A 12,551-nucleotide genomic window follows, 5' to 3' on the forward strand; every position below is an offset into this window, starting at 1 on the left:
AGAGATGTTGCCCAAAATAAACAACAAACACATAGTATCATCACTTTAGAGCTGGAAGGGATCTTGGAGGCCATCAATTTCAACTGTCTCATTTTACATGTGAGGAAACTGAGGCACAGAGAGGTTGTGTTTTGTCCAGTTCCTTGAAGCTATTGAGTATCTCAATTGGCCTTTGAACCCAGGTGTTCCTAACTTCTAAGTCCCAACAACAGCTTACGGCACGGACCTAGTCATGGTTGTAGCTACTGAAGGTGTCCAGGCCGCCTAGCCACCACCAACATGGCGACACACAAACCTTGGAGATGTGCTCACCCAAAATCAGTGGCGGAGAGCTTCTGTTCCTAGCCTGACCACCCTAGGACTGGTGGGAACGGGGCCTTCTCAAGTCCTTAGCAAGACTCTTCTTTTAAAATTTGGGGTGACATTTTCCGCTAGACCCATTAAAACTGTTCCCGATGACTGTTTCTTATATACGTGTTTCTCAAGGCTCACAAACTTGATTTGGCCTTTTTGTTTTTTCAAGTACACCGAATCAAAACAAATATTGGTTCTATGGGAAGAGTTTTAGTACAAAGGCAAATGTGCAAATCATTCATGAAAATAAAAATTAGCTCAATTGAATCATTAATTTTCTACTAAGAACTTAGCTTTAACAACTTCTGGCATAAAAATAAAAGATCAGTTAACATTTTTTAAAATGCATTTTATTTATACACACCACAGTCACATATAAAATACATTAAGGATGTCAGTTAACAAGGTTGTGGTTCATGAGAGGGCTAAGGTAAACACAGGATGGACCAGTAATAAAAAAATACCTTTCCCAAGGTCCTGCTGAATCAGTTTTGCTAGAGTTGAATCTCCTGGTTCGGCAGAGAGCTATAAGTATTTAGGTCCTCTGGCAAACTCAAGTTCAGAGATCAAGCAATCAAAAAGTACTTTGTATATGTGAGGTATTGCTAGACACTGGAGATTCAAACACAGAAACAATCCCTCTTCTTACAGAGCTTATGTTCTATTGGGGGAGAAAGCATCCATATATAAGTATATACAGAATAAATTTGAGGGATAGAGGGTGCTAGCTTCCAGGGGATCAGGATAGCATTAAGTAGAAATGCTAGAACTATACCATGAAAGAGGAGAGGGATTCTACAAGTTAGAGATGACAAGGGAGTGCATTCTAGGAATGGGGAATGATCAGTGCAAAGGTGTGGAGATGGGAGATTGAGTGGTTTGTGTGAGGAACACAGAAAAAGCTGCCTTGAGAAAGAATAAGGTCACAAGTGCACATGGAGCTCTCCAAAGCAGAAAAATGCATGGGGGCAGCTAAGTGGCACAGTGGATAGAGCACTGGTCCTGGACTCAGGAGGACCTGAGTTCAAATTTGGCATTAGCTGTGTGACGCTGGGCAAGTCACCTAACCCCATTGTCTAGCCGAAAAAAGAAAATTATTGAGGGGCAGCTAGGTGGTGCAGTTGATAGAGCTCTGGACGTGAGTTCAAATCCAGCCTCAGACACTTGACACTTACTAGCTGTGTGACCCTGAACAAGTCACTTAACCCCAGTTGCCTCAACAAAAAAAATAAAGCATACAAGTCTGCTTTATTATATTACTTAACAGTAATACCATAAATAGCCCATCTAAGTTCTCTTCTGTTTCAGTTTTATATTATATGTTTTTTCCAAACTTCAGGTTACATACCACCAACCTCCCAGTCTTCCAGGCTCACAATTTAGATGTGATCCTGGATTCCTCACCCTCACCCCCACACACATCCAAGCTGTTGCCAAGGGATGTCAATTTATACCTTCATAACCTCTCTCAAATGTACCTTCTTCCCTCCACGTTGGTGCAGGCCCTCATGGCCTGAACTATTGCCATAGGCTGCTGGTTTGTCTGCCTCACACACACACACACTCTTCTAGTCCCTTCACTCTAAAGTGGGTTATTTCCAGGGACTATTTTTTTCCTTTCTTTGTATCCCTAGTGCTGAGAGAAATGATTATTGATAACCAGTGAATATTGGGGAGGGGAAAGGAATCCAGGTTTTTTTTCCCCCTATTTCCTCATTTAGTTACTAAGACAAGGCAGCTGCAGAAGGACAGGGCTGATGATGAGATTGGGTTCAATCTTGGGCAGAACCCCACCCAACTGGAAAAATTTAGTTCTGATTAAAGGATAAAAACCATCTTATCTAGGTGAATTCGAGCCCATTGTTTAACTACAATGGTCTGAGTGAGGACAGATGCTTTTGTATAGATTGCTAGAGGCAGAATGATCTGTATGTGGAGAAGTCTGTCCCAAGAGTGACGTGAACCCCTTATTAGAATAAGCCCCCCTCTCATAATAACCAGTCAGAGTTGATTTCTGCCTATCAGGAAGACTAACTCTCCAAGGAATTTAAACATTCAGTGGCTCCCCCAGGGGTGTCTTTGATTTACGAGAGGAAATCACTGATTTTCTGTTAATTATTTGTTAATCATAATTAATCAATTGATTATTAATTACCCAGAAATTATATCTCTCTGACTTTTCATTCATCACAGTGTTTAGGACAGTGCCTGGCAACACTTGGTGTTTAATAAATGTTTATTGACTGACCGGGTACCACCATTTTCCAGTGGTAGGGATATTAATATAGAAGCATTCTCTGTGGTCTCCATTTCAATCTGTCCCTGCAAACATTTGTTACTCCTCCATTACAAGCTAAATAACTGTACAAAAGATTATTATATTCCTGTCACATCTTTTTTGTCTTCATAATTAATATTTTTTTTGAAGGTCCACCTCCCCCTCACATCTGCCATGAACAAAGCAAGATGAAATCCCTGTAAGAAACGTGTAGTCAAAACAAATTCCTGTGTTAATCATACTCAAAAAATGTCTGTCTCTATTCTGAGTCCATCATCTCTCTATCCAGAGGTGGGCAGCCTATTTTATCTTGAGTCATCTCCAGTCATGGATGATTTTAATGATCAGAGATCCTAAGTCTTCCAAAGTCATTTGACTTTACAGTATTGTCTTTGAATAAATTATTCTGGTTCCGCTCACTTCACTCTGCATCACATCATGTGGATTTTCCCATAGTTTGTTTAGATGTCTTCTTCAAGGACCAATCATTTTCTGCTGAACATTGTGCAATGACTGACTTTGATAGACTTAGCTCTTCTCAGTAATACAGTGATCTAAGATAATTCCAAAAGACTCATGATGGAAAATGCTAACCACATCCAGAGAAAAAACTATAGTCTGAATGCAGATCGAGGTGTACTATTTCCTTTTTTTTTTTCTTTCTCACAGTTTTTCCCTTTTGTTCTGATTTCTCTTTTGCAACATGATTAATGTGGAAATATATCTGACATGATTGCACTGGTATAACCTATGTCAGATTGCTTGATATCTTGGGGAGAGGGAAGGGAGGATGGAGGAAGGGAGGGAGAAAATTTTGGAACTCAAAATCTTATTTAAAAAATGAATGTTGAAAACTATCTTTAGATGTAATTGGAAAGAATAAAATACTATTTACAAATAAATAAATAGGATTGCCAAAAAAAATTTCTGCTGAAAGGAGGGACATATTGTAGATTGTGTACTGACTGCCAAGTTCTGGTCAGACTGACCTTGCATAGTTTTTTTAGGTCTAATTTCTTTTGACCCAGGGTAAAGTTTGGACTAAATCTAGAGTTGTCAGTGAACTGTGCCTAATAGTCAACCAAGTCTTCAGAAAATTTCTAACAAGAAATGGCTTCTCCATTGATAACCACCTGGAACCAATTCAGTAGTGGGACATGATCCTCAGGGGCTGTTATTGTGGCCTTCCTGAGCATAGCGATAAGTATCCACAAAGGAAGGCCGAAGGATTGTAATAGCTGCCCCTGCTGTGTTGCCCAGGGTCAAAGGTGAAAGACAGCAAAGGCTGCTGTTTTTTCCTCCAAAGCCTGGCCGTAGACGACAAGAAGGCACCTCACCTCTGCCATTAATTTTTGCTTCATGCTCCTCCTTCCCACGATGTCCCCTGGCAAGAGTGGCAAAGAGGGAACCCTCTAAATCTCACTTGGGAGCTAGGTAAGAGACGGATTGATGGGAAGACAGAACGGAGTCACCATGGCCATGTTCTCCCCCAAGAAGAGAGGACCCAGAGCTGCTGTTGCCATCTCCCTCTCCTGATGAAGGCAGAAAGAGTGAAAGCCACCACGGGGAAGAAGCCCTAAGGAGCTAGCCATCCTACAGAGAGCCTACAAGTGCCCAGAGAACAGTCCCAGCAGTAGAGATCAGGACTGCAATATCTGGCAGTAGCTTACCTATTGTGCCTCCACCCCCAACCCCTACTAGGATGGGGCAAGAGAACCCAGTCAGTCAACAAGCATTTGGCAAGTGCCTACCACGTGCCAGGCACTGTGCTAAGTATGGGGATACAAAGAAGGCAAAAACAGCCCCTGTTCTTAAAGACCTCACTGTCTAATGCAGAGTGGAAGCGTACAAGCAAACAAGATACATACAAGTCAATTGGACATAAAATCCGCAGAGGAAGACAGTGGCACTAAGGGGGACTGCGAAAGGCTTCTTACAGGTGGTGAGATTTTAGCTGATACATAAAGGGGACCGGGGAAGCCAGAAGGCAAAGATAGAGGGAGAGAGGTCCAGGCATGGGGGCAGCCAGTGAAAATGCAGAGTAGATTGATGGAGTGACATATATTAGAAACAGCAAGGACTGTTCCATGCACGGGACCACAGATTATGTGAAGAAGAGGAGGATGTCAGAAGACTGGAAAGGTAGGAAGGGACCAGGTTAATCTACTGTGGGTCACACAGTAGTCACTTGCCTGAAGATGTTAAAGAGAAAGAAAAAATACATAGAAACAGCAAAGGGGAAAGTGGGGCTCATCTAATACATAATGAACAAGTCAGAAACTCCCAAGTCAATTAAAAAAATCCTGAAACAAAAGAACTGTGACAAAATTAATAAAATAATTATTAAAATTAATATGTAAATGAATAATATAGTTAATTCTGCAGCAGAAGAAATGGAAGAAACACCAGAAGATAAACTAAATTGTATAACAAATGCATTAAAGGATGATTATAATTCAAGCAAATAAAAACGAGATATAGGAGAGAAACGATTTACAGAAATGAAAAGCAACATAATAAATTTTTAAAAGTCAATGAAAAAGTCACAAAGAATAAATGAAATCATGCAAAAATCTATTGAATGGGGGTAGTCAGGTGGTACAGTCACTTGGCCCTGATTGCCTCCAAAAAAAAAAAAAATCTATTGGAAAACAGAATAAAGTCAAAGCCCAAGTTGTCACAGAACTTAGTATATAAAGGCTTGAAAGACAAATACAATGTTGAACATTAGATCAGGATCCCAAAGTATTTGGTTTTTTTTAAATTTTTAATAACTACATTAGATGAAGTATGTGATTATTAGTATGAATGGTTGGATTAAATTTCCCAGAATGGACAATGATAGGCATCATATCATAAGTACCTGGCACATAAGTACTCAATAAATGCTTGTTGTGGTTTTTCGGTTGTGTCTGACCGTCCTTGATCCCATTTAGGGTTTTCTTGTCAAAGATACTGGGATGGTTTGCTAATTCCTGCTCCAGTTCATTTTACAGATGAGAAAACTGAGGCAAATAGGGTTAAGAGACTTGTCCAGGGTCACACAGCTAGTAAGTGTCTGAGGCCATATTTGAACTCACAAAGATGAGTCTTCCTAACTTCAGGCCTGGGACTTAATGCACTATGCCACCTAGCTACCCCAATAAATGTTTATCAATAGTTTGATCAGTGGGGGAGGGGAGGCAAATTATAGAATTCCAACATGAAAATTTCAAAACTAGAATCTCTAGGGTTTTAAAACCTAAGTCCTTTGGGATCCCAATTGATCTAACGCTCAATATTAGATTTATCCAACACATAATTATCAGATTTCAAAATAATAAACACAAAGAAACAGTTCTTAAAGTCAAGAAAGAAGCAAAATTGCATGTCATCAAATAGAAAGGGATAGAGACTGGGTCTGTGATTTCATTGGTATAGGGACCTCCAAGGTGAGGAAATTCTCCCTACCAACACAAGCTGGCATCTTGTCTGCAATGTACAGTCTTAGAGCATTGCCTAGAACATTGAAAGATTAAATAACTTGTTCAAAATCATGAAGCCAGTATGTGTCAGAAGCAGAATGTAGTACAAAGAGGGAGGGAATGGTCCAGATGAACAGCAGAACCATGAAGGGAGAGCATTGAACAAAACTTTATTCCCACTCACAAGGTAGGGAAGAGGACAGGTGCCAATGGAGAACAGCTTTAGTGCGAGGTCTCCATCAGCCTTAGTCCAAGGTTAGCACATGACTTCAGACATGCAACTGTGCAGAGGCATTCACATGCCAACCAAAGATAGAGAGCCCTTCAGGACTAAAATTTATTCAAAGTTTTAGATAAAGAGCCAACATGGCACTAATAGAAGATTACTCTGTCTTCAAATCATGTGGAGGTAATCTGGACCATTGATAAGAAAATATTTTCTGAATTGTTTTGTAAGGAACAAGGAGCAGGCACCAAGGAAACACCACAGAGATGATCACTCAGGATCCCTGAATTTTGTACTGTAGGCAGGAAACAAGATCAAGAGGATGGGGTGAGGCTAGCAGATGATGTCCTGGATAAGAAGATTCCTGCCTGGAGGCTAGATGAAATTGTAACAGAAGGGTGGAAGGACTCTCCTCAAAAAAAAAAAAAAAATTTAAGTATATACTAGGGTGATAAACTGGTCTTACACAGAAAAAAAACAAAAACAAACCACAGTTATTGGCATTCCATGAGATAAAAGATTCACTTAAGAATATTACTGTACCATAAGTGACAAAAGGGACAGATCTAGAAAAACCTGGGAAGACTTGTATGAACTGTTTTACAGTAATATAAGCAGAACCAGGAGAACAATTTATGCAATGACTACAACATTGTAAATGCAAACAACTTTCAAAGACTTAAAAAACTCTGGCCAACGCAAAGATCGGTGATGAAGCATGGTATTCACCTCTTGACAGAGAAATGACTGATGAGAGGTACAAAATGAAACAAACATTTTAGGACATGATCAATGTGTGGAATTGTTTTTTTTATTACAAAAAAAGGGTTTAAAAACTTTTTAATGTTTAAATGTTTTATGTTTTAAATGCTTTATGTTTAAAAAACACTTTTCCCCACGTGGTGGGGAGGGGAATATGGAGAATTAGGAGTTAGGTAGTAATAGTAACAGAAAGAGAGAGAGAGGGAGACAGAGAGTGAGAGAGAGAAGAAGAAGAGAGGACCCATTTCACAACATCATACTGGCAAAAAATAATAATAAGTGACAAAACTCAATGCGGACGGACTATGGAGAAGCAGGTGCTAAAAGATAAACTATCGACAGGATTCCAAAGTGGCAGAATCTCTTAGGCAGGCAATCCAGCAGTACACAAGTCACAAAAATCAGCTTAACTTTTGACCCAATGATCTCATTTGTGGTTTTGGGCCCTGAGTGATTTCCTAAAGAGATATAAGTTCAAAAATATATGTAACAACATTATTTGTAATCACAAAGATTTGTAAACAATTTATATGTCAAATGCTAAAGGGCTGAATAAAATCATTTAGCAATGATATGAAATATTAACAACAATGCCATCAAAAATGATAAACATGAACAATATAAAGAAATTTGGAAAGACTAATTTAAGTAATATGAGCAAAGAAAACAAACCAGAACAGTATGCCCATTGATTGTCTGCAAAAAAAAAAAAAGTATATACAAATATCGAGATGAATTGAAAGTAAGAATGAGAACAATTTAAGTGGTTATGAACATAATGCACACAGAAATGCATTTAAACGTGTAAATGATCTTAAATGTATGCCTATTTGGGTTCATTAGTGTTTAAATGTTAATGTAGAACAAATTATTTAACATGTAATATGATATATTAGATAATGTGATTTATTTTTAATTATTAATTTAATATTTTATTTTTCTCAATTCCCAAAACTAACTAGTTTCAGCAAAATTAACCAATACCCAATTTCCCAATTACACATATATAGATAATATTTTATTTTTAATTATTAATTTAATATTTTATTTTTCCCAATTACTTGTAAAAACAATTTTAACAATCTTTTTTTCAAATTTTGAGTTCTGGTCACTTAACCCCAATTGCCCTCACCAAAAAAAAAATAACAAGAAAAAAATAACCAAAAAAAAATTTTGAATTCCAAATTCTCTCCCTCCCTCCTTCCTACCTGAAACTGTAAGCAATCCGACATAGGTTATACATGTTCAATTATGTAAAACATTTCCATATCAGTCATTTTGTTCAAGAAGACTCAAATGAAAGAAAGTGAAAAATAGCATGCTTCAGGCTGTATACAAACAACGTCAGTTCTTTGTCTGGAGGTGGATAGCAGCTTCATCTTGAGGCCTTTGGGATTGTGCACAGCTCTTCTGGGCCTTGGCTCATTTGAATTCCCTAGAATTCAAACTTGGTGCTCTGAGTAGGAGTCTCATGTGCGCCACATGCCAAAACAGAATAGCCTAAAATCTGATGGAACTTCCTCACTTTAGAATTAGGACTAAGGTGACTGCCATCTCCAGCCTCCATAAACATTATATAACTTAGGGCTATCAGAGCCTGCCTAACTCCTCATTATTGCTTGCTGGGCTACACCTAGGTTAAAGTAAAGAAAAAAAGCAATGCATATATTGCTTGCTTTCTCAGTGGGTGGGGGAGGAACAGAAAGGAGAGAATTTGGCACTTGAAAAAAATGCTAAAAATTAATTTTTTAAAGAAAAAAACAACGTGTATCAATGGCTTCTGTTCTTACATCGCCTTCATTTCTAAATATATCCCTTCTGCCTCACCTTCCAAGAGAGCCACCTCTTGTAAGAATAGAGGAAAAAAGCTAACTAGTTTCAGCAAAACTAGCCAACATGACTGAGCACAGCAATACATGTCATGACTCTTGCCCTTAGTACCCCACCTCTCCAAAGAAGGAACGTGCATTTTCTCCTTTCTTCTTTGGGACCAACCTTGGTCATTATCATTACACAACATTCAGTTTTGCTTTGTTGCTATTGGGTTTTTTTCGAGGCATGGTAGTATAGGTTATGTATGTTGTTTTCTTGGTTCTGTTTGTTTCATTTTGCACCACTTTGTCTTCATTCTGTATTTTTGGGCCTTACAGTTTTAACCCATTGCCATAGGGAGCCATTGCATTAGGGAGCCCCAACATGTCTGCACTATCACCCTTGCTGTGTCATAGACACCATTAGACCATGAACTTTGGGGGAGCAGGGTCCATCTAGCTTTTCTTTGAATCTTAACAAAGTGCCTGGAACATAGTAGGTGCTCAATAAATGTTGACCATCAACCATCAGTGGGCAAATAATAGTAATCAAATAAAATTAAAAACATAAAATTTGACTGCTGATAGTCTAGTGAGCCAATAAATCCCTTCTCAGAATCATTTTTGTTGCCTGTATTCATAATTGAAGGAAAGGAGAAATTTCAGTTAGAACTTAATGAAAATAAAGATGTATTCTTTTCCCATCCAAGTTCACAGGGCCCCTGAAATCACGGTGAGGGTCTATTGGATCTCCTGTTTAGAACCTCTGAAGAGATTAGGAGGCAGAGATAAAGCAGGAAGTAGTCAAAGAGGGAGATGCAGAAGTATTTCCTCATCTCATAAAGGAACAGGGAGTCAGTGTCTGTTTTCATTTAATCTTTGGTTTGAACTGGTAAGAACAATGTACATTTCGACTAGAATGGGCTTTGCTGGTATCAGTGTTTTGTTTTGTTTCAAATTAAGAGGAAAAAATGTTCATACTGGGATAAGAAATGGGGAAACTTTTCCATTATCAAAAGGCAGATAGGGAAAAAAGATACAAATCAGGGAGGGAAAACTGTATTAACTAACTACTCTTTATTAATAAATTTGCTGGGGGGAGAAATATAAAAAGTTGAAAATAATGATGGTTACAGCTTTCCAGGTTTTTGATGTACCTAGGTTTTTGTAATTATCAGGAAATTGAGATTCTGGGACCAGGAAGTAAGCCTCACGCAACAAACATGTACTGTCCAGCTCAACTATTTCTTCTGGTGGCGTGTACACAGTTATACCAGAAGATCACCATTTGCCATGGGACTAATGGGTGAAAATGGTTTATAAGATACTTGGGTAACTGAATCCCCTGCACGTGTTCCATAGACTGAGTTCCAGTTTATGGCAAATGTCATTGTAACAAGGTACCTAAGCACTCAGGAGTTAATGTTCAGGACTTTCAAAAGCCAAATCTATTATTTCCTACTCTCCTCCTCACTCCCCAAGCTGGCTCACCATGAATGCTTTAGTTTCTTGTGATTTTTTTCCATCCAGAAACGCAAACTCCGTAACCTAATGTTTGACCACCCCAACGGAATCACCGAGACAAAGTATGACAAAACGCTTGTTTCCTGCGGCTTCGTTGAAGGGTCTGCCTACGAGTTAAGATTCATATGTGCTGCGGTTAAAAGTAAAATTGAGGAAGAGACAGTGAGCTCTTTAAACTGTTTTAATAATGAATGTCACCTAAGGAGAGTGAGGGATGAAAGATAAACAGCCTGAGTGCTGTCCTGATACCTACAAAATGTAAAAAAAGGTATAGAAACCCCTAGAGAAATCTTTGAAGGGGTCAATTTTCCTTGCAATTCTTTCTTCCCTAGCTTTTCCATTCTGAAATCTCTTGTTCCATTTCCTCCAGGTACTCCTGCAGTTCCTGGGGCCAGAGAGTGTTTTTCCTTTGAAGCTTTACCTGGATTTGCCATGGGATTACTGTCTTCTTTGGGGTCTATCCCCAGAGTATCTCTCAAACCACAGTATTTCATTGTGGTGGCCATAGTTTTCTTGGTTTGATCATGGAGGAGAAGGGGTGTCAAACTCCACAACTGCATGGTGTGGGTTTGACCTTCTCTTATTGCCTGCTGGGCCCTGTGAACAGTGAGCCAGACTAGTTCCCTCCTTCAAGTGACTCCAGGGATCTTTCTGGAGGCTCCTGCTTGTTACAGGGCTCTTGCTAGGCTCCTCACAGGCTTCAGGCACCTGTTCAGGTTGGACTTGGCCTAGGGCCGTAGGTAGCTAGGTGGTAGCTAGCTGAATAGAACGCTGGCCCGCAGTCCAAGAGACCCTAGTTTAAAGTTGACCTCAGACACTAGCTTTGTGACCCTGGCAAGCCAGGGGAAAATGTTTGATTTAGTTTCCCCATCTGTAAAATGGGAATAATAATAGCATCTAACTCCCAGGGTTGATGTGAGAATCAAATTCATAATAATTGTATTTAGCATAGTGCCCAGTGCACAGTAAGTGCTTTACAAATGTTAGCTATTATTATGATCAGCTGGCTTCTTACCACTGGTGCCCCACTGGATCCGGCAGAAATGCCCCGTGGTTGCTCTGTGCTATGCTAGGGCTGGGATATGGCCCTGAAAGGCTAACACTAGCCTCAGGCTCTCTCTCCAGAAGTGCTGGACCTGCCCAGAACTGGTCGAGTGTGATTCTTCCTGAGCCCGGCTCAGGCAGCCAGCCAACGGTTTGGGCTCTGGTGTGATTTGGTTTGGTTGGAGAGGGCCCCCTGGACTGAAAAAATGTTCCAGGTAGCTCTCCTGCTGCTACAGAACTTGGAGAAAGGTTAAGGATTGGCTGAGCTTAGGCACTATGGAGTTCAACGGTGGCCTACACTCTGTTCTTTCCTGCTTTGTTCTCAACCTGCCCCAGCTTGTCTATCCCAGGATACTTACAGGACTCGGGCAGAGTTTAGAGGTAATTCCTCCTATGGCCTAGTAAAGTGGGGCCTCTCTAAGCCTGATGGAGTGCCTTTGCGAGGGGTTTCTGGGTTCTAGCACACCACAATCTTCCCATAATCCTCTTACTTTTATATTACTTTCATTTCTGAATATATCTTTTCCCTACCCCACTAGCCATCCCTTATAACAATAAATATAAATAAGTATATTTGGATATTTATTATAAGAAATAAATTTGTATGTATTTACAATAAGTATAAAGGAATCGAGAAAAAAATCAATTCTGAAAAACTAATCAATAATCTGACAGCATATAGCTCCCTTACCTTTCTAAGAAGGGAAATACCTTTCAATAGTTAAATAGCTGTAAATAGCTGGAATGACTATCTGAAGACAGGTGTGTTTCTGTGTACAGATTGCTAAAATAAACAGTATACATTATCCCACTTTAGGTGGGAGAGAAATCCATTGCATCACTGTCTAACTCTAATCCCATTAGCATGAAAGTCTATTGCTAAAGTAAACAGAAGGGGTATACTGTTCATAGATTTGCCAACATTTCACACAAACGTTGTAGCTTTCCAAAATAGCATGCTATGTCTCCATCCCTTCTTCTATAACAATTTAAAAATTAAATAATATTCTTAGATTGATATGGTTTTCAGAACACTTTGATTTGGGGAGGGAATGTATATGTGTATACACATTATATATGGGGTGTGT

This window comes from Vombatus ursinus, unplaced genomic scaffold, assembly GCF_900497805.2.
Source record: "Vombatus ursinus unplaced genomic scaffold, bare-nosed wombat genome assembly UNPS02014821.1, whole genome shotgun sequence".
Classification (NCBI taxonomy): Eukaryota; Metazoa; Chordata; class Mammalia; order Diprotodontia; family Vombatidae; genus Vombatus; species Vombatus ursinus.